Source organism: Sander vitreus, chromosome 8, assembly GCF_031162955.1.
Source record: "Sander vitreus isolate 19-12246 chromosome 8, sanVit1, whole genome shotgun sequence".
In the NCBI taxonomy this organism is placed as follows: Eukaryota; Metazoa; Chordata; class Actinopteri; order Perciformes; family Percidae; genus Sander; species Sander vitreus.
The window spans coordinates 1,352,132-1,373,394 of NC_135862.1; the positions used below are offsets into that span (position 1 = coordinate 1,352,132).

At 44.2% G+C, this 21,263-nt stretch overlaps 6 non-coding genes and 1 pseudogene across 7 annotated transcripts in view; 2 read left to right on the forward strand and 5 right to left on the reverse strand.

Moving 5' to 3' along the window:
• Nucleotides 1-305: 305 nt before the first annotated feature.
• Nucleotides 306-377, reverse strand: trnae-uuc (transfer RNA glutamic acid (anticodon UUC)). The gene has a single exon. It is a non-coding gene; the product is annotated as a tRNA-Glu (tRNA).
• Nucleotides 378-636: 259 nt separating this feature from the next.
• On the forward strand, nt 637-708 carry trnae-uuc (transfer RNA glutamic acid (anticodon UUC)). The gene has a single exon. It is a non-coding gene; the product is annotated as a tRNA-Glu (tRNA).
• A 1,049-nt stretch (nt 709-1,757) lies between these two features.
• Nucleotides 1,758-1,829, reverse strand: trnae-uuc (transfer RNA glutamic acid (anticodon UUC)). Its single transcript has one exon. It is a non-coding gene; the product is annotated as a tRNA-Glu (tRNA).
• A 1,372-nt stretch (nt 1,830-3,201) lies between these two features.
• trnae-uuc (transfer RNA glutamic acid (anticodon UUC)) lies at nt 3,202-3,273 on the reverse strand. Its single transcript has one exon. It is a non-coding gene; the product is annotated as a tRNA-Glu (tRNA).
• Nucleotides 3,274-4,641: 1,368 nt separating this feature from the next.
• On the reverse strand, nt 4,642-4,713 carry trnae-uuc (transfer RNA glutamic acid (anticodon UUC)). The gene has a single exon. It is a non-coding gene; the product is annotated as a tRNA-Glu (tRNA).
• A 259-nt stretch (nt 4,714-4,972) lies between these two features.
• Nucleotides 4,973-5,044, forward strand: trnae-uuc (transfer RNA glutamic acid (anticodon UUC)). Its single transcript has one exon. It is a non-coding gene; the product is annotated as a tRNA-Glu (tRNA).
• Nucleotides 5,045-6,728: 1,684 nt separating this feature from the next.
• Nucleotides 6,729-21,263, reverse strand: part of LOC144521741 (uncharacterized) — a 16,136-nt pseudogene continuing 1,601 nt past the window's right edge. The window contains exons 2-15 of the transcript XR_013502351.1: nt 20,836-20,909; nt 17,875-18,112; nt 17,374-17,514; nt 17,023-17,139; nt 16,041-16,119; nt 15,681-15,885; nt 13,779-15,546; nt 13,515-13,688; nt 13,033-13,206; nt 12,552-12,725; nt 12,071-12,244; nt 11,589-11,762; nt 7,664-7,710; nt 6,729-7,539 (exon numbers count right to left, since the gene is read on the reverse strand). The product of XR_013502351.1 is annotated as an uncharacterized LOC144521741 (transcript). The remainder of the gene's footprint in view (nt 7,540-7,663; nt 7,711-11,588; nt 11,763-12,070; nt 12,245-12,551; nt 12,726-13,032; nt 13,207-13,514; nt 13,689-13,778; nt 15,547-15,680; nt 15,886-16,040; nt 16,120-17,022; nt 17,140-17,373; nt 17,515-17,874; nt 18,113-20,835; nt 20,910-21,263) is intronic.

Sequence of the window (21,263 nt, forward strand, 5' to 3'; positions counted from 1 at the left end):
CACACGTGAAGCCTGTCGTAAGATGATATCTGCGCTGGTTTCTACGTTAGGTTGATCAATGAGGGCCAGTGTCTCTATATTTGCCAGGCAATGCATTCTGGGACTGTTGCCGTGACTTTCGAGAAGCGGGGCGTAGCGTTGAATCCGGGCAGCTTCATGCAAATCAGGGGCGTCCAGCTGGACTCTCCAGCTTCTGGAAAACCAACATTTTCAGAAGGAGACGTAGCTCCGTGGAAGCTGTTTTTAGGAGACGTGTCTTCAGAACATGATACAGATTGTTGATCGATGATCAAACCAAACACTGGTTCCCATACCGGGAGTTGAACCCGGGCCGCCTGGGTGAAAACCAGGAATCCTGACCGCTAGACCATATGGGACTCACGCTCTGCAGCAGAAGATATGAGCTTCTTCCAGCTACGTGAGATGGATTTCACGTGTCTTTGTTTTGTTTCACCTAAAGGCCCTGACACACCAACCTGATAATCAGCCGTCTGGCGAGGTCGGTGACTCGAGTCTGGTCGGTGTGTTCTGTGCCGTCGTCAGCTGGAGGAGCCGTCAGCGTTCATTTAAACCCAGACAAAGATGATCTCCTGCGTAGCTCAAGGCAAATGATTATCTTCCACTACAGAGCATGAGTCCCATATGGTCTAGCGGTCAGGATTCCTGGTTTTCACCCAGGCGGCCCGGGTTCAACTCCCGGTATGGGAACCAGTGTTTGGTTCAGTCATCAAACAATGTTTGGTCTACAACATTGGTATATGGATGGAATAGCAGCTGTGTTGACATATATTTGTGTTTATTACTGCACCAATGTTGTAGAAATAAACACAAATATATGTCAACACAGCTGCTATTCCATTTCAGAAACACCAGCAAGCAGGTGATGTGTGGTGATGAATAGCTGTGGTTGTTTTGAGCATTTTGTCTCTCATCCGAGAGACTTCTCCAGTTCTTCAGAAGTCTCTGAGATGATGGATGAAATGTTTCCAGTTGATTTTAGCCGTGATGACGCTCAGATAACGCAGGAGACAGACTTACTGTACGTACACACCGCCACCGACTTGAGCTTCTAAAGATACCGGAAGTCATTCATTTTCAATGGAAGCTTTTCTCTCAGCTGCAAGGAGCGTTTTGGGCATTTTTGGGCGTTTTGAGCGACCAGAGCGTCAATCAGAAAGTTGAAAGTGCTTATTTATTTAAGCCTTGCAGATCAAAATAGTTTAATTTGCTATTGAGTCAAAGACTGAGAGGAGGGGCTCGGAAACGCTGCAGTAGTGCGGACGCCAGGCGGAAACGCAGCAGAAGATATTAGCTTCTTCCAGCTACGTGAGATGGATTTCACGTGTCTTTGTTTCTCGTCACCTAAGAGACCAAAGAGCTTCAGTTCGGCCGTGTTTGACATTTGGCTTTAGTGCCGGAACGCGTCAGCGTTGATTTATTGTGATATGAGTCTCTCTGATATTTGTAGCCTTTTGATGTTGAGTTTTTTTTCTACAATTTGTTTTTGTCTCTTTTCTGAGTCCATGCAGACGTGTCCCGGGAGTTTCAGGGGCTCGGAAACGCAGCACAAGATACTAGTTTCTTCCAGCTACGTGAGATGGATTTCACGCGTCACCTAAAAGACCAAAGAGAGAGATTCAGTCTGAGGAAGGCTGAAATCTCCACCAGCGCTGTAACACATGTCCATATCAGGACTGGTTTCTCTGCAGATCATCACATGTTGGTTCATCTCTACACTAATATTACCCAAACACTGGTTCCCATACCGGGAGTTGAACCCGGGCCGCCTGGGTGAAAACCAGGAATCCTGACCGCTAGACCATATGGGACTCACGCTCTGTAATGTTTTCTCTTTTTCAAACAATTAGGCTCCTTAATGCTCAGGCACCTTGCAGAGTAGACCTGGACTAAATGCACCTTATAGACTGCACCAGATACTTTATGGGAAGTTGCAATAGCACAAGGTCTCTACAGCTGTTTACTGGTTGGAATGACTGTCTGTCTATGTGATTGTCTTCTATGTACTGTATGTTCCTGTGTATGTGTTGCCTTTTTTAACCTGATTGGCAAGAAAAACAGAAAACATTACAGAGCGTGAGTCCCATATGGTCTAGCGGTCAGGATTCCTGGTTTTCACCCAGTGAAACCAGTCCTGATATGGACATGTTCAACAGCAGCTTTGTTACAGCGCTGGTGGAGATTTCAGACTGAAGTTCTCTCTTCTGTCTTTTAGGTGACGCGTGAAATCCATCTCACGTAGCTGGAAGAAACTAATATCTTGTGCTGCGTTTCCGAGCCCCTGAAACTCCCGGGACACATCTGCATGGACTCAGAAAAGAGACAAAAACAAATTGTAGAAAAAAAACTCAACATCAAAAGGCTACAAATATCAGAGAAAGGTGTAAAAAACTTTGAAATAAAACCTTTAAAAAAGCGACAAAAACTCAGAAAGAAGTGACTAAAATGTTGAAAAAAACACTTTTGCCTCTAAGGTGAAGCGTGAAATCCATCTCACGTAGCTGGAAGAAGCTAATATCTTCTGCTACGTTTACGCCTGGCGTCCGCACTACTGCAGCGTTTCAGAGCCCCTTAACCTTCAACATTTGGAAACTCTGCTGCCTCCGTTCTGGTTTAACCGTCGTGCCGTTTCACTTGTTTAATTAGACTCATATCACAATAAATCAACTCTGACGTGTTCCAGCACTAAAGCCAAATGTCAAACACGGCCGAACTGAAGCTCTTTGGTCTCTTAGGTGACGAGAAACAAAGACACGTGAAACGCTCCTTGCAGCTGAGAGAAAAGCTTCCATTGAAAATGAATGACTTCCGGTATCCTTTAGAAGCTCAAGTCGGTGGCGGTGTGTACGTACAGTAAGTCTGTCTCCTGCGTTATCTGAGCGTCATCACGGCTAAAATCAACTGGAAACATTTCATCCATCATCTCAGAGACTTCTGAAGAACTGGAGAAGTCTCTCGGATGAGAGACAAAATGCTCAAAACAACCACAGCTATTCATCACCACACATCACCTGCTTGCTGGTGTTTCTGAAATGGAATAGCAGCTGTGTTGACATATATTTGTGTTTATTTCTACAACATTGGTGCAGTAATAAACACAAATATATGTCAACACAGCTGCTATTCCATCCATATACCAATGTTGTAGACCAAACATTGTTTGATGACTGAACCAAAGACTGGTTCCCATACCGGGAGTTGAACCCGGGCCGCCTGGGTGAAAACCAGGAATCCTGACCGCTAGACCATACGGGACTCATGCTCTGTAATGTTTTCTCTTTTTCAAACAATTAGGCTCCTTAATGCTCAGGCACCTTGCAGAGTAGACCTGGACTAAATGCACCTTATAGACTGCACCAGATACTTTATGGGAAGTTGCAATAGCACAAGGTCTCTACAGCTGTTTACTGGTTGGAATGACTGTCTGTCTATGTGATTGTCTTCTATGTACTGTATGTTCCTGTGTATGTGTTGCCTTTTTTAACCTGATTGGCAAGAAAAACAGAAAACATTACAGAGTGTGAGTCCCATATGGTCTAGCGGTCAGGATTCCTGGTTTTCACCCAGTGAAACCAGTCCTGATATGGACATGTTCAACAGCAGCTTAGTTACAGCGCTGGTGGAGATTTCAGACTGAAGTTCTCTCTTCTGTCTTTTAGGTGACGCGTGAAATCCATCTCACGTAGCTGGAAGAAACTAGTATCTTGTGCTGCGTTTCCGAGCCCCTGAAACTCCCGGGACACGTCTGCATGGACTCAGAAAAGAGACAAAAACAAATTGTAGAAAAAAAACTCAACATCAAAAGGCTACAAATATCAGAGAAAGGTGTAAAAAACTTTGAAATAAAACCTTTAAAAAAGCGACAAAAACTCAGAAAGAAGTGACTAAAATGTTGAAAAAAACACTTTTGCCTCTAAGGTGAAGCGTGAAATCCATCTCACGTAGCTGGAAGCTAATATCTTCTGCTACGTTTACGTCTGGCGTCCGCACTACTGCAGCGTTTCAGAGCCCCTTAACCTTCAACATTTGGAAACTCTGCTGCCTCCGTTCTGGTTTAACCGTCGTGCCGTTTCACTTGTTTAATTAGACTCATATCACAATAAATCAACTCTGACGCGTTCCGGCACTAAAGCCAAATGTCAAACACGGCCGAACTGAAGCTCTTTGGTCTCTTAGGTGACGAGAAACAAAGACACGTGAAACGCTCCTTGCAGCTGAGAGAAAAGCTTCCATTGAAAATGAATGACTTCCGGTATCTTTAGAAGCTCAAGTCGGTGGCGGTGTGTACGTACAGTAAGTCTGTCTCCTGCGTTATCTGAGCGTCATCACGGCTAAAATCAACTGGAAACATTTCATCCATCATCTCAGAGACTTCTGAAGAACTGGAGAAGTCTCTCGGATGAGAGACAAAATGCTCAAAACAACCACAGCTATTCATCACCACACATCACCTGCTTGCTGGTGTTTCTGAAATGGAATAGCAGCTGTGTTGACATATATTTGTGTTTATTTCTACAACATTGGTGCAGTAATAAACACAAATATATGTCAACACAGCTGCTATTCCATCCATATACCAATGTTGTAGACCAAACATTGTTTGATGACTGAACCAAACACTGGTTCCCATACCGGGAGTTGAACCCGGGCCGCCTGGGTGAAAACCAGGAATCCTGACCGCTAGACCATATGGGACTCATGCGCTCCAGCTGAAGATAATCATTTGCCTTGAGCTACGCAGGAGATCATCTTTGTCTGGGTTTAAATGAACGCTGACGGCTCCTCCAGCTGACGACGGCACAGAACACACCGACCAGACTCGAGTCACCGACCTCGCCAGACGGCTGATTATCAGGTTGGTGTGTCAGGGCCTTTAGGTGAAACAAACCAAAGACGTGTGAAATCCATCTCACGTAGCTGGAAGAAGCTCATATCTTCTGCTGCAGAGCGTGAGTCCCATATGGTCTAGCGGTCAGGATTCCTGGTTTTCACCCAGGTGGCCCGGGTTCAACTCCCGGTATGGGAACCAGTCCTTCATTTAATCACCAATCAACATTTGGCGTCCAACGTAGAAGTGAAGACGCGTCCTCAGAGGACGCTGTGGTCCCTCAATCACTCAGACTCTTCTCTGTTGGGGATCCACAGCGGGCGACACGTTTAAAAACACAGTGGCAAAAAAACGTCAACATAAGCGTTGAAAAAAAGTGGCGCTGTGCCAGTTTAGCTGGTGATGTTTGCATGAAACCGTGTTCTGCTCTGCCTCCGCCCCTCCAGCGCCAGAGGTCCACATTTTCACCAAGTGTTTGCAAGTGAGACAAAATAATGGATAGCACTGAAAACATCACCAGTTTATATGTAATACATGTCCGTTTATCCACACAAATACAACACATACTGTATGAACGGAAAAAAATAAAAGAAAACAACAAACTACAGATCTAGCTGGGATTTGAACCTGTGGACAAAACGTTGACAGACCAGCTTCTACATCGTCTACATCACAACACCACACCCCGCTGAAATGAGTTAGTGGTTTCTATCTATATATTGGACTTTTATTGGACTTTTAGTCTAAGTTAACGCAGGTTAACATATGAGAGAAATATATACGCCCATGTTAACTGGTGACATCACAATTTAACATGGACAAATGGCAGCCTGGAAACAGTGAGTAGGTTCATCTTTGGCTCACACACCAAAACCTAACTGATGTACAACAAACTGGCATGACCCCACTTCACACTTTATTCCATTTTGGGGTAAAAATGAAACCTGTCAGCCATGTACAAACGTGATCATTTATCGCTGTTATATTGGGCCATCTCATACGAAGAATGTGGAGGCTGCACGTGTCAAACTTGAGTCCGGACCCTCTCAGGTTTTGATCCTCCGCGCAGTCCTCAACAGATTTAGGCCCACCAAGTTTTTGGTGCTTTTATTTTATTTATTTTTTTACATTTTTGGTGCTTTTTAACGGCGGTTAATGTGCTTTTTTTCAATGCTTTAGGCACTTTGTTTTAACGTTTTGGATGCTTTACTCAAAGCATTGCCACTTTTTCGGAAGTTTTTGGTGCTTTTTACGATGTTTTTTTTCATTTTCTGATGTTTTTGTCACTTTTTCAGAAAATGTTGACGCTTTTTTTCACCTTTTTGACTAACGTTTTTGGCGCTTTTCTCAACGTATTTGTCGCTGGCTGAGGAACCAACATGTAAGTGAGAAGACTACAGTATATGAGACATGCAATAATACAGTCAAAATATTTGACTTTTTCTCTTAAATAAACACGTCAATAATCTACATGTCTGGCCCTTTTGATGTGATTCTCATTTTCCAGTGTGGCCCTCTGGGAAACTGAGTCTGACACCCTGGTGTAGGCCTATCTCAGCACTAACAGTCTCCTTCAACCTGTGCCACAAGTCAGCTGATTATAGTTGGGTTTAATTAATTAATAATTTCATTAGACCCATATTAGGGTATGTCTGTGTCGACCCGGAGTCGCCATTATTGTCTTATGGACACAGCAAAACATTTGTTCACGCTTTAGTTTAGTTCTACATGTTGTGTTTTTCCTCGCTAACTGTTACACAAGTTTAACTTTTTAACTCACGATATATATATATATATATATATATATATATATATACACACACGTTCTTTATATTTGTCCTAACCCTTTAAACTAAACTGAGTACTTGACAAACACATCACAGTAACTTCATGCTTTTATTGTGAAAAGAGACAGAACTCAAACTAAACATGACACAAGTCAACGGCATTTCTACAGTTTCATGATCACAGCTTCCATCTTTAAAGGACTGGAAGTGGAGGAAGTTTACAATGTTCACGAGGAATCTGTTCAATCATTCTGAATTATTTCATACAAAGTTCATTCATTAGTTCATAACAATAAGCTGAAATATTTCTGTAAGTGTGATCCTGTACAGACTCAACTGATCAGCAGTGAGAAACAGGAGGAGACTCTCCGTCCTACACAGGACTCAGAGACACTGAGGAACCAGGAGACCAGAACCCAGAACCCAGGATAGAGAGGCTGAGTGAATGTGGTGTTGAAGGTGTGGAGGAGGATCAGTGAGTCAGAGGAGACTGTGTAGAAGGACAGAGAGCCAGCAGGAACGTCCACATACACTGCTACTCTCTTAGAGACAGAGGAGGAGGAGATGGATGTTTCTCTCTTATTGTGACAGACAGAGTAATGACCATCAGAGCAGATCAGACTCCAGGACTGATCATTACCTCCAAACAAACAGTCATAACTGTGTCCTCTCCTCCTGATTCCTCTGTAACTCACCGATATATAAACCCCTCCTCTCCTCTCGACCTCCCAGTAACAGCGACCAGTCAGACCATCTCTACACAGCAGCTGATGACCAGAAGTCAAACCTCTCTGGATGATCAGGATATGGCTGATCCTCCTCCACTACGTGTCACCTTCCTGTTGTTGTCAGACAGTTTGAGGCTTCTGTTCACTGTGTTTGTGTCGACTGTGAGTTCACAGGAATCTGACGGAGAGAAGGAGACACAACACAGCTGCAGTTATTAACCAATCAGCACTTTGATGATGACATCAGAGGGTTGAATGAGTGATGTCACAGTTTGATGAATGAAATGTAAAAACACACTTACATCTCCATGGACCTGGTGTCAACCATCTGACTCCAGCAGGCTCCACCCTGAAAGGGGAGGGGGGGGGGGGCATTACATCACTCTCACACAGCTTCATCCTGATCACATGTAGGGCTGGAATTTACTCATTTATATTCATATTTGGGCTGTCAATCAATTAAAATATATAATTCAGTTTAATTTCCTTTAAAGTGTCCAATCATAAGAGAAGTTATCTCAGGACACTTTCCAGATAGAGGAGGTCTGAGTCAGGATTTTACTTCATAGTACGCACAACAACCGTCCTCCTCTAAAGCTGTTTACTGCATTGAAAGCAATACAGAATGCCTGAGAGCCTTATTGCAATATATTCCATTATGTTTTTATGTTTGGATTGTAATCTATGTTTCCCTTTACATAAAGATATTTCCAGCATAAATTGATTCAGAAAAAGGTAGAAATAAGTGCATAAAAATTCACCAGAATGCAGGAAATGAAGTGTTTAATGCTCAAAATGTTCAGGGGGAGGACCCTGCTCTCCTCTACTGCCTGCTGCTCTCTCCTCTACTGACTGCTGCTCTCCTCTACTGACTGCTGCTCTCTCCTACTGACTGCTGCTCTCTCCTACTGACTGCTGCTCTCTCCTACTGACTGCTGCTCTCTCCTACTGACTGCTACTCTCTCCTACTGACTGCTGCTCTCTCCTACTGACTGCTGCTCTCTCCTACTGACTGCCGCTCTCCTCTACTGACTGCTGCTCTCCTCTACTGACTGCTGCTCTCCTCTACTGACTGCTGCTCTCTCCTACTGACTGCTGCTCTCTCCTACTGACTGCTGCTCTCTCCTACTGACTGCTGCTCTCCTCTACTGACTGCTACTCTCTCCTACTGACTGCTGCTCTCTCCTACGACTGCTGCTCTCCCTCTGACTGCTGCTCTCCCTACTGACTGCTGCTCTCTCTACTGACTGCTGCTCTCCCTACTGACTGCTGCTCTCCTCTACTGACTGCTGCTCTCTCCTACTGACTGCTGCTCTCCTCTACTGACTGCTACTCTCTCCTACTGACTGCTGCTCTCTCCTACTGACTGCTGCTCTCTCCTACTGACTGCTACTCTCTCCTACTGACTGCTGCTCTCCCCTACTGACTGCTGCTCTCTCCTACTGACTGCTGCTCTCCCCTACTGACTGCTACTCTCTCCTACTGACTGCTGCTCTCTCCTACTGACTGCTGCTCTCTCCTACTGACTGCTGCTCTCTCCCTACTGACTGCTGCTCTCCCTCTACTGACTGCTGCTCTCTCCTACTGACTGCTGCTCTCCCCTACTGACTGCTGCTCTCTCCTACTGACTGCTGCTCTCTCCCTACTGACTGCTGCTCTCTCCCTACTGACTGCTGCTCTCTCCTACTGCCTGCTGCTCTCTCCCTACTGACTGCTGCTCTCCCTACTGACTCGCTCTCTCCTACTGACTGCTGCTCTCTCTACTGACTGCTGCTCTCTCCTACTGACTGCTAGTCTCTCCTACTGCCTGCTGCTCTCCTCTACTGACTGCTCTCTCCTACTGACTGCTGCTCTCTCCTCTACTGACTGCTACTCTCTCCTACTGACTGCTGCTCTCCTACTGACTGCTGCTCTCTCCTACTGACTGCTGCTCTCCTCTACTGACTGCTGCTCTCCTACTGACTGCTGCTCTCTCCTCTACTGACCGCTGCTCTCTCCTCTACTGACTGCTACTCTCTCCTACTGACTGCTGCTCTCCTCTACTGACTGCTGCTCTCTCCTACTGACTGCTGCTCTCTCCTACTGACTGCTGCTCTCTCCTACTGACTGCTGCTCTCTCCTACTGACTGCTGCTCTCTCCTACTGACTGCTGCTCTCCTCTACTGACTGCTGCTCTTTCACAGGGTAGTTAAGAGCCTAATAAAATAGCATTCGGGCCATTTTCAGCCCAACCAATGCTACATATCCTATTAGGAGACCCTAAGGAGGTGTGAAATACCCTATATCATCACTCTATCACCCCCTTAAAGGAGCTTCCCCTGGTCTTGTAACACGAGGAGAGCCTGCCAGAGCTTCTTGTATTTGGTCCTTTCACACTATAAACGAACCGGTTTGGTCCGGACCGAGACCACCTCTTTTTATCGGACCATAATGTGGTCTTTTGATCCAGACCGTGGTCCGGGGGAGGTTTCACACCTGTAATTTTAGTTCGGATCAAACTGAAAAGTCCGAAAGTCCGGACCAAATGAAGTATGTGTGAAAACGCCCTAAGTCTTTCCATCCATCCATCTTCATCCGCTTATCCGGGGTCGGGTCGCGGGGGTAGCAGCTCCAGCAGGGGACCCCAAACTTCCCTTTCCCGGGCCACATTAACCAGCTCCGACTGGGGGATCCCGAGGCGTTCCCAGGCCAGGTTAGAGATATAATCCCTCCACCTAGTCCTGGGTCTCCCCTGAGGCCTCCTCCCAGCTGGACGTGCCTGGAACACCTCCCTAGGGAGGCACCCAGGGGGCATCCTTACCAGATGCCCGAACCACCTCAACTGGCTCCTTTCGACGCAAAGGAGCAGCGGCTCTACTCCGAGCTCCTCACAGATAACTGAGCTTCTCACCCTATCTCTAAGGGAGACGCCAGCTACCCTCCTGAGGAAACCCATTTCGGCCGCTTGTACCCTGGATCTTGTTCTTTCGGTCATGACCCAGCCTTCATGACCATAGGTGAGGGTAGGAACAAAAACTGACCGGTAGATTGAGAGCTTTGCCTTCTGGCTCAGCTTTCTTTTTCGTCACAACGGTGCGATAAATTGAATGTAATACCGCACCTGCTGTGCCGATTCTCCGACCAATCTCCCGCCTCCATTGTCCCCTCACTGCGAACAAGACCCCAAGGTACTTGAACTCCTTCACTTGGGGTAAGGACTCATTCCCTACCTGGAGAAGGCACTCCATCGGTTTCCTGCTGAGAACCATGGCCTCCGATTTAGAGGTGCTGATCCTCATCCCAGCCGCTTCACACTCGGCTGCGAACCGATCCAGTGAGTGCTGAAGGTCACAGGCCGATGATGCCATCAGGACCACATCATCTGCAAAAAGCAGCGATGAGATCCCCAGCCCACCGAACTGCAACCCCTCTCCACCCCGACTACGCCTCGATATCCTGTCCATAAATACTACAAACAGGATTGGTGACAAAGCGCAGCCCTGGCGGAGGCCAACTCTCACCTGAAACGAGTCCGACTATCCCTAAGTCTTTAGTTTAAATATTATATAGTACATATTGTGTATACCATTGTAATCTGTTTGTCTGTCTGTAACTGTCCTTAACAGGTCTCTCTTGAGAATGAGACTCTATGTCTCATATCGAGTCATAACAATGAATATTCTGATTAATAGTGGATGGCTTGTGGGTGAAATAACATATAAATAATGATCATTAGATGAGCGTCTCATAGAAAAAAGGTTACGCACAGTGCGTACAGGATTACAGCTGCTGTTGACACTGCCACACTATCATTTACAGAGACCCAACAATTCCCCCAAGAGCAAGCATTTGGTGCAACAGTGGACCTTTCTCTGTAGAGAAACATCAACATTACATCACTCTCACACACACATTTATTGTGTTTGCACCGCAGGAACTAGGAAAGAGCATTTTGAGGGACTTTTTGAACTTAGAGCCGGTACTCTCCCAGCACAAGAGGAACTTTGTACAATAATTGGTCCAGACGTCAGTGTACATCTCTGATCGAGCTCATGAGCCATGTAGCACCAGCAACTGACATTTTAAGCCTCTAGCTAACTAGTCTGCCGAAAGAGTAGATTAATGCTTCATCCACACACTCTTGTTACAGCGTAGAAAGCAGACTGAGTTATCATTTTAGTTCCTGGAGATGTTCTCCTTTAAAACTTCCAATACAAATATCTCCTTCATATTCATCTGTGTTTGTACCTGAGAGTTTCCAGTCTCCAGAGAGGATCCTCCAGTCCAGCTGACAGTAGCTTCACTCCTGAGTCTCCTGGATGATTGTAGCTCAGGTCCAGCTCTCTCAGATGGGAGGGGTTGGAGCTCAGAGCTGAGACCAGAGAAGAACAGCCTTCCTCTGAGATCAGACAACCTGACAGACTGCAAACACACAGAACACCACACAGGAACCCTCTGTCAACACGTGGAGCCATGTGTTTGTTTTATGTTTGTTTGTTGTCCAGGTACATTATGGTCCTGATTTGTAATAAATCTTTAAAATCATCTGTGGTATTTAATTATTCAACAACAAAAGCAAATTATGAAAAACCCTCATGTAAAGTAAGTGAGTCTAATAACTACTGGCCAAGTTTATCATATCAACACAACAACTACATGTCAGCTGTTTATTAACTAAAGTTAATCAGATTTTAAATGGGCATCAGTTGAATGGGTTAATGAATCCTGACCTGAGAGTCTCCAGTGTGCAGTGTGGACTCTTCAGTCCAACAGAGATCAGCTTCACTCCTGAATCCTGCAGGTTGTTGTTACTCATGTCCAGCTCTCTCAGATGGGAGGGGTTGGAGCTCAGAGCTGAGACCAGAGAAGTACAGCCTTCCTCTGAGATCAGACAGCCTGACAGACTGCAAACACACAGAACACCACACAGGAACCCTCTGTCAACACGTGGAGCCATGTGTTTGTTTTATGTTTGTTTGTTGTCCAGGTACATTTGGTCCTGATTTCTAATAAATCTTTAAAATCATCTGTGGTATTTAATTATTCAACAACAAAAGCAAATTATGAAAAACCCTCATGTAAAGTAAGTGAGTCTAATAACTACTGGCCAAGTTTATCATATCAACACAACAACTACATGTCAGCTGTTTATTAACTAAAGTTAATCAGATTTTAAATGGGCATCAGTTGAATGGGTTAATGAATCCTGACCTGAGAGTCTCCAGTGTGCAGTGTGGACTCTTCAGTCCAACAGAGATCAGCTTCACTCCTGAATCCTGCAGGTTGTTGTTACTCATGTCCAGCTCTCTCAGATGGGAGGGGTTGCAGCTCAGAGCTGAGACCAGAGAAGTACAGCCTTCCTCTGAGATCAGACAGCCTGACAGACTGCAAACACACAGAACACCACACAGGAACCTCTGTCAACACGTGGAGCCATGTGTTTGTTTTATGTTTGTTTGTTGTCCAGGTACATTTTGGTCCTGATTTCTAATAAATCTTTAAAATCATCTGTGGTATTTAATTATTCAACAACAAAAGCAAATTATGAAAAACCCTCATGTAAAGTAAGTGAGTCTAATAACTACTGGCCAAGTTTATCATATCAACACAACAACTACATGTCAGCTGTTTATTAACTAAAGTTAATCAGATTTTAAATGGGCATCAGTTGAATGGGTTAATGAATCCTGACCTGAGAGTCTCCAGTGTGCAGTGTGGACTCTTCAGTCCAACAGAGATCAGCTTCACTCCTGAATCCTGCAGGTTGTTGTTACTCATGTCCAGCTCTCTCAGATGGGAGGGGTTGCAGCTCAGAGCTGAGACCAGAGAAGTACAGCCTTCCTCTGAGATCAGACAGCCTGACAGACTGCAAACACACAGAACACCACACAGGAACCCTCTGTCAACACGTGGAGCCATGTGTTTGTTTTATGTTTGTTTGTTGTCCAGGTACATTTTGGTCCTGATTTGTAATAAATCTTTAAAATCATCTGTGGTATTTAATTATTCAACAACAAAAGCAAATTATGAAAAACCCTCATGTAAAGTAAGTGAGTCTAATAACTACTGGCCAAGTTTATCATATCAACACAACAACTACATGTCAGCTGTTTATTAACTAAAGTTAATCAGATTTTAAATGGGCATCAGTTGAATGGGTTAATGAATCCTGACCTGAGAGTCTCCAGTGTGCAGTGTGGACTCTTCAGTCCAACAGAGATCAGCTTCACTCCTGAATCCTGCAGGTTGTTGTTACTCAGGTCCAGCTCTCTCAGACTAGAGGACTGGGAGCTGAGAACTGAGGACAGAGCTTCACAGCTTCTCTCTGACAGGTTACAGCCACTCAGTCTGGAGAGACAACAGGAAGGAAACACGTTATTATATTTAACTCCTGTTGAAAGATATCAGAGTATTTATTGATGAATAAATCCCACTTACAGAGCTTTGTTGGAGGCTTTGACCACTGGCAGCAGCCTCAGAAGAGCCTCCTCTGAAGCACAGTATTTCTTCAGGTCAAACACGTCCAGATCTTCTTCTGATGACAGCAAGATGAAGCCCAGAGCTGACCACTGAGCAGGAGACAGTTTATATCTGGAGAGACTTCCTGATCTCAGGTACCATTGGATCTCCTTCACTAGAGAACGATCATTCAGTTCATTCAGACAGTGGAACAGATTGATGCTTCTCTCTGCAGACAGATTGTTACTGATATTCTTCTTGATGTACTCCACTGTTTCCTGATTGGTCACTGAGCTACTTCCTGTCTGTGTCAGCAGACCTCGTAGGAGATTCTGATTGGTCTCCAGAGAAAGACCAAGGAGGAAGCGGAGGAACAAGTCCAGATGTCCATTTGGACTCTGTAAGACCTTGTCCACAGCACTCTGGTAGAACTGTGTTGATGTTTTGTGTTCTTCTGACAGCAGGTTGACTCCAGAGTTGGTGAATGTCAGATGGACATGAAGAGCAGCCAGAAACTCCTGAACACTCAGATGGATGAAGCTGAACACCTTGTCCTGGTACAGTCCTCTCTCCTCTTTAAAGATCTGTGTGAACACTCCTGAGTACACTGAGGCTGATCTGATATCGATGCCACAATCTCTCAGGTCTGATTCATAGAAGATCAGGTTGCCTTTCTGCAGCTGCTCAAAAGCCAGTTTTCCCAGAGACTCGATCATCTTCCTGCTCTCTGGACTCCAGTGTGGATCTGTCTCAGCTCCTCCATCATATTTGATGTTCTTCACTTTGGACTGAACCACCAGGAAGTGGATGTACATCTCAGTCAGGGTCTTGGGCAGCTCTCCTCCCTCTCTGGTCTTCAACACGTCCTCCAGAACTGTAGCAGTGATCCAGCAGAAGACTGGGATGTGGCACATGATGTGGAGGCTTCGTGATGTCTTGATGTGGGAGATGATTCTGCTGGCCTGCTCCTCATCTCTGAATCTCTTCCTGAAGCACTCCTCCTTCTGTGGGTCAGTAAACCCTCTGACCTCTGTCACCATGTCAACACACTCAGGAGGGATCTGATTGGCTGCTGCAGGTCGTGTGGTTATCCAGAGGCGAGCAGAGGGAAGCAGTTTCCCCCTGATGAGGTTTGTCAGCAGCACACCCACTGAGGTGGACTTTGTAACATCAGTCAGGATCTCAGAGTTGAGGAAGTCCAGAGGAGGTCGACACTCATCCAGACCGTCAAAGATGAACACAACCGGGAACTCTTCAAACCTGCAGATTCCTGCTTCTTTGGTTTCACTAAAGAAGTAATCAACAAGTTCCACCAAGCTGTACTTTCTCTCTTTTAGCACATTCAGCTCTCTGAAGGTGAATGGAAATGTGAACTGGATGTCCTGGTTGGCTTTGCCTTCAGTCCAGTCCAGAGTGAATTTCTGTGTTAAGACTGTTTTCCCGATGCCAGCCACTCCCATTGTCATCACTGTTCTGATTGGTTCATCTCTTCCAGGTGGGGTTTTAAAGATGTCTTCTTGTCTGATTATTGTTTCTGGTCTATCTGGTTTCCTGGATGCTGTTTCAATGTGTCTGACCTCATGTTCCTCATTGACCTGTGCAGTCCCTCCCTCCATGATGTAGATCTCTGTGAACATCTGATTCAGAAGGGTTTGGTTTCCTGCTTTAGCAATCCCCTCAAACACACACTGGAACTTCTTGTTTAGGTTAGATTTGAGTTTACGTCGACAAACTCCAGCTGGACTTCCTGAATGAATACAGAACAAAAAAGCTCATTAAGTAATTTATAAAGCAACAGGAACATACGTTGACCCTTCTCTGGAGACATTAGTAAACGTCCCATTAGTCCAGTAAGTTAAATCTTTAGAGAAATCCTCTTACTGCTCTGCAGACGGTCAACCAGCTCGTCCTCCTTCATTCTCCTCAGGAAGTGCAGTGTGATCTTCAGAAATGCGTCTCTGCTCCTCTGCTCTTCATCATCATCCTCCCTCTGACTCTCTGAGCATTCTGGGTAATCTGGACTCAGAACCTTCTGGATCTTCTTCAGCTCGTTCTTCACAAAAGTGACGATGTTCTCCTCCAGCAGCTGGAACAGAAGATTATATGAATGACAAATCAAACTGAAATCAGGGAAGCAAACATCAGATCCATGTTGGACAGACTGACAATCCACTGGTCTGAAAAGCACAGCATGGAGATGATTGTGAACAGTATAGATGTAAAAGTAGTTGTTGTACAGACCATAAAGATGGAGTCCAGGTGTGTTTGATGCTGCTGGACAGACTGACCACTGGGAACCTCTGAGCTCTCCTGGTCCACTCTGTGGAGGAATCAGAAGAATTAGCTCACATCATGTCTGTCCACACAGACACAAGTGAATCAACAGAAAGAACTAAGAAGTAAACAAGGGCTACAACATGGTTGGCCTAAAGGACTCCTGAAGCAGCAGACTGGTATCATGATGCCAGGAGGTCTGCAGCTTCTGTGGTCATGGAAGCAAACATTTGTCGGTAGAAGAAGTTTGGGGAGTCAACGGTGAAAAACCTTCTGTTGGCCTCAAAACGTTTTTGGCAAACCATCAGCCGACTCAGGAGAGGGAAGCAGAGCTTAGATGGACTGTTTGTAGTCGGGGAGAACTGCTGACCTGGACTGAGGATACTGTTAGATGGTGGTTCCCTTTTTTGCTTCCCCTTATTGACTTCTGATCTGACATCCAACTGGCAAAACCCATACCCAACATTTGGGAAGAATTTTGGGTTTTGACTAATTAGGGTCAGGAGACTTGGTGGGGGCGGGATCTGGTCATGAACCCACTCACTGAAACTTGGCCTTAAGTGTCCAGACTCAAATGGCAGAAGTCTTCTCATGGCAAATAGTGTCGTGACCCAGGTGACACAAACACTTACCAAGGGTCGCTGGTTCTCCAGGGGGGATGTTCAGATGTAGTTACCCTGGAAGAGGCACTCTGAGGCGCATACATCCCAACCATTAAAATGCTTTTTTTTAATGAGGCTAAAACACCAGATAATATTGGACCAAACCAGGTCCAATATTAAATTGAGATCTACAGTTGAAGACTGGTCTTACTGGACAGCTTTCAGATGTGCGAATATAAATATATGTGAAGAAGAAAGATGCTGAAAATAAACGCTAAATAAACTTCTATGGATACATACAAGTTAAAACATGAATCAGTAATATTATAATATTATGAACAGCTTACCTCTTTTCAGCAGAGGGTTGCTCTCCTTTAAAGTCAATGAGGCGATCAAATGACCTGTCGCTCTTGAAGGACACACAGCTGGGTTCAGGTTCAGCAGAGTCTGGTCTTTGATGGATCCTGTTACACAGAGTAAGACCAACAGGGATGGAAATTCACTTTTTAATATTCAGACACAAAAACTGCTGGAGATACAAGCAGCAACTAAAACAAGATTAACACAAAAGTAGTTCAATAAACTATACAAAAAACTGGGTTAAAAAGCTAAAACACCAGAGAATATATTGGACCAAAACAGATCCAATATTTACCTAAAGTCAAGAGTTGAAGACTATTACATTATATACAGATTACCTCTTTTCAGCAGAAGGTTGCTCTCCTTTAAAGTCAATGAGGCGATCAAATGACCAGTCGCTCTTGAAGGACACACAGCTGGGTTCAGGTTCAGGTTCAGGATCAGGTTCAACTTCAGGAGACTCTGGTTTCTGCTGGGTCCTGATAGAAAAATCACATTTATTGAGGGTCACATGTTCAGTTAAAGTCTAAAATATATTAATATGAATATGTATATGTATGTAGGCCTAATTATTAACAATGAAATGACAATAATGCTTTAAATCCTAATTTTTAAAAATCTAAATATAATGTTGTCTAAACAAAGATATTGACTGAAACAGGAAATTATTTTGCTAAAATATTCTCATTTCAGTCATCAACTACCATAATGCCTTTCCACACTAACAACACTTTATTTGAAGCAGTGTGCATGAGACAAACAGGACCCAAAACAACCCAGACGGGACGTAGCTCCATCCAATGAGACTCGTTCCAGTTTGCTGGATGTTCACAACTCACCTCAATCTTCTTCTTAACATTTCAATTTCCTTTTCCATTGTTATTCTCTCCTTCTGCCATTCAAGTCTCTCCATCAATCCTCTCTCCTCCAGTTCAGGTAGCCTCTCCTCCATTTCTATTCTCCTCTCCCTTACAGGTCTGTTGTTAAAGAAGTGGTGTCTCCATGGACCGCTGACTCTTCATGGACACACAGCTGGGTTCAGGTTCAGGTTCAGCAGGGTCTGGTCTCTGATGGGTCCTGTTAGAAAGAGAGGAAGACCACTTTTTAATCTCCAGAAACAGAAGCTGCTGGAGAAACTAGAAGCTATGAAGCAGAAAATAAAGTCTGAATCTCTTCACTGAATGCTTTCTGCTCTCTGCTCATCCTGCTCTGTCATTCATTCTCTTTCTGGGAGAACAGGAACATTGTGAAGACTCCAGGACTAATGTCATCTTTCTGTCCTCTAATGGAGACAAGACTCCGTTACGGCAATCAATCTCACCTTTCTGTCCTGGGTATCGAATGTCAAAACAGGATTTAACGTGGAGTCTTTGAGGAGAAACTCAGTTTTACAGACCTGTCCATTAAATCAACTATCCATGAGTCCATCAAACTGTTTGAGTGTTAGTCGACTAAGGATTTCTTTAATTAAAAGAGAGCAGATCTGGGCTCAGATCAGGTCCCTGATGTAAAGGGCTTCTTACTGCATTATATTATATATTTGTGTTCTACTTTAAATAAATAAGGATGTTTGTAGGAGCCTAAACGCAGTCATTTATGTTTTGATAATTGGCATACAACAATTTCCTTTACCATTCTCACCTTCTCTCTCTGGCTCTCTGCAGCATTTGTTGGAAGGGGATTTTGGAAGTGGATATGGCCCAAATATGTAATCTCACTACACACCCTAAGTGCAGTACCAGACAGACAGAAGTCAGGGAAGGTTGACTGTCTGTCTTCTCTACTCCTGATAACCATGATCTTACTCTTTTGGGCATTGTATTTCATATCAAAATCAGCTCCGTCCTGTGTACATATTCTCAGAAGCTGTTGGAGACCAGCACCATATGGGCTAGAAATGACCACATCATCTGCATACATAAGGTGATTAATTAGGGAGTCACCAAGCCTACAGCCTGCACCACATGCATTTAATATCATATACAAACCATTCATATACATATTAAAAAGAAAAGGAGACAGAATACCACCCTGGCGGACACCATTGGTCACTTGGAAGGGGACAGATGTTACGTCCCCCATCTCACTCTCATTGTCTGATGCGAGTACCAATAAACCAAGATTCTTATTAAAAGTCCAGGGACCCCACTGTTAAAAATAATTTCTCATGATTAACACGATCAAATACTTTAGAAGCATCAATGAAGCACATGAACATTGTGGAATTTTGCCTATTATATGTATGTAAAAGTAAACAGTTCAACTTTTACCGTGTGGTCCTGTGGACTATTTTATGTGGATTAAGACGAGGAGATTTAGAAGAGCGTCGCGCTACGGCTTCATTCTGTGGAAACCTAGTGTGTGCATGCTAATATATCTGAATGCAGGAATTTAGACGTCAGAAGTTGTTTCTCGCCACTGTCAAAATAACCAAATGATTGCTGAGAGAGTGGTCTACACCTACTCTATCTGTAGAGTGTCCTGATTAGGACACTACTAATAACATGTTATTGAATATGAACCCAAAGTTGCATCATAAAGAAGCGAGACTAGTTCCTGTTGGAGGAGTGCCAGCTCACAGTGACGCAGTTCCATATTTGTTGGTTTAGTTCGAGAATAAAAGAGCTGAGTCATGTTGTCTCCGCATCAGTCCTGTCAGTGAATACAACGACCGACACTAACTGCTGCAGACAGCTTGAAATAAGAAGTGAAGTAGAAATACAATGTCATGATTGTGATGTTCTGTTTCCTGTTTTATTTTGAAGTCTGTCTTGTCTCCCTTGTCCTGTCTAGTTGACGTCCTGTCTTTTGTTTTCCCGCCTGTTTGATTGTTCTGCCCTGATTTGTTTCACCTGTTGTGTCACCTGTTTGTTGTTAGTCCTTGTTTACCTGTGTATTTAGTCTCTGTGCTGTCTTTGAAGTCTGTCTTGTCTCCCTTGTCCTGTCTAGTTGACTTCCTGTCTTTTGTTTTCCCGCCTGTTTGATTGTTCTGCCCTGATTTGTTTCACCTGTTGTGTCACCTGTTTCTTGTTAGTTCTTGTTTACCTGTGTATTTAGTCTCTGTGTTGTCTTTGTCTTGTGTGGGAGCGTTACGTTGCTGTTCATTCTGTTGCTGTGTGTTCTGTGAGTGTGGTTGGATTTGGGTCCAAGCCATTCCTGACAAACCGTGACATACAAAGTACATTTAGATTTCCTCCCCCTATCGTTGAGGCCTAATGCCCAGATAGAGAAAACTATGAACACATAGGCAGTGTGGAAAAGTTTTTGTTTCCCCTTTTTTTAAGGTTTTGGTCACATTTTCAGACATTTTTGCTGCTTTCTTTCTATGTTTTTGTTCCTTTTTTCAGTTTTTGTTGCCTTTTGGGAATATCTTTTGACAATTTTTGACTTTTCTTCTGATATTTGAGCCCAAAGTCCACAGAGGCAGCCCGGTTGGTAACTTAGCTTCATCATAGCCAGCTGTAAATGACGATTGCATTTCATTGGACAATTGTGTTGTATAATGCCAATAAAGCCGAACCTTGAACCTTTTATCAGAAACATTAGTTGTGTTGTCTCTCTTGACTCTGATGGAGACGACGGTTTGTTTTCTGACAGCTGGAGAAAGGAACTAAAGATCAGCTGTTTGATTCCAGTAAATCACCAACATGGAGATTTATATTCCAACACAAGAGTCCTTAACACCTTCTCAGGAAATAAGAAGTGAAGTAGAGACATTATATTTAACATCACAGAGCCAGAAACTAACCCCGAAGACACCAAAGACTAACGTGTTGTTAAAGTACCAAACAGCAACTTACAGTTTCTCCAGACAGTCCAAAGAGCTGACAGACAAGAACTCCCTGAGTTGTTTCCTGATGAGTCACAGCCCCACCTGTCAGGAAGCAGATTTTCACAATAAGAGCTTTGTTTCTTGTCTCTGTGTAACTGTGGTTGTTGTTGTCAGTGTGTGTTTGTTCTTCCTTCGTCCCGTGAATGCAACACGAGGAACTTTCCACACGTCAAGTTCCAACATGTTAATGTGATGAACAGACTTTATCGTTAAACAGACTCAGTGACGCAGCGGAAGAAGTACTCCAAACTATTACTACTACACGGTGAAAATACTCTGTGAATGTGCAGAGTAACACGCTGTCAGATAAATGGAGGACAATAACAAGTACAAGCTTTCCTTCTGAGATCAAAGCAAGTATTCAGACATGTTACTGCAGTAAAAGTACTAATAGCA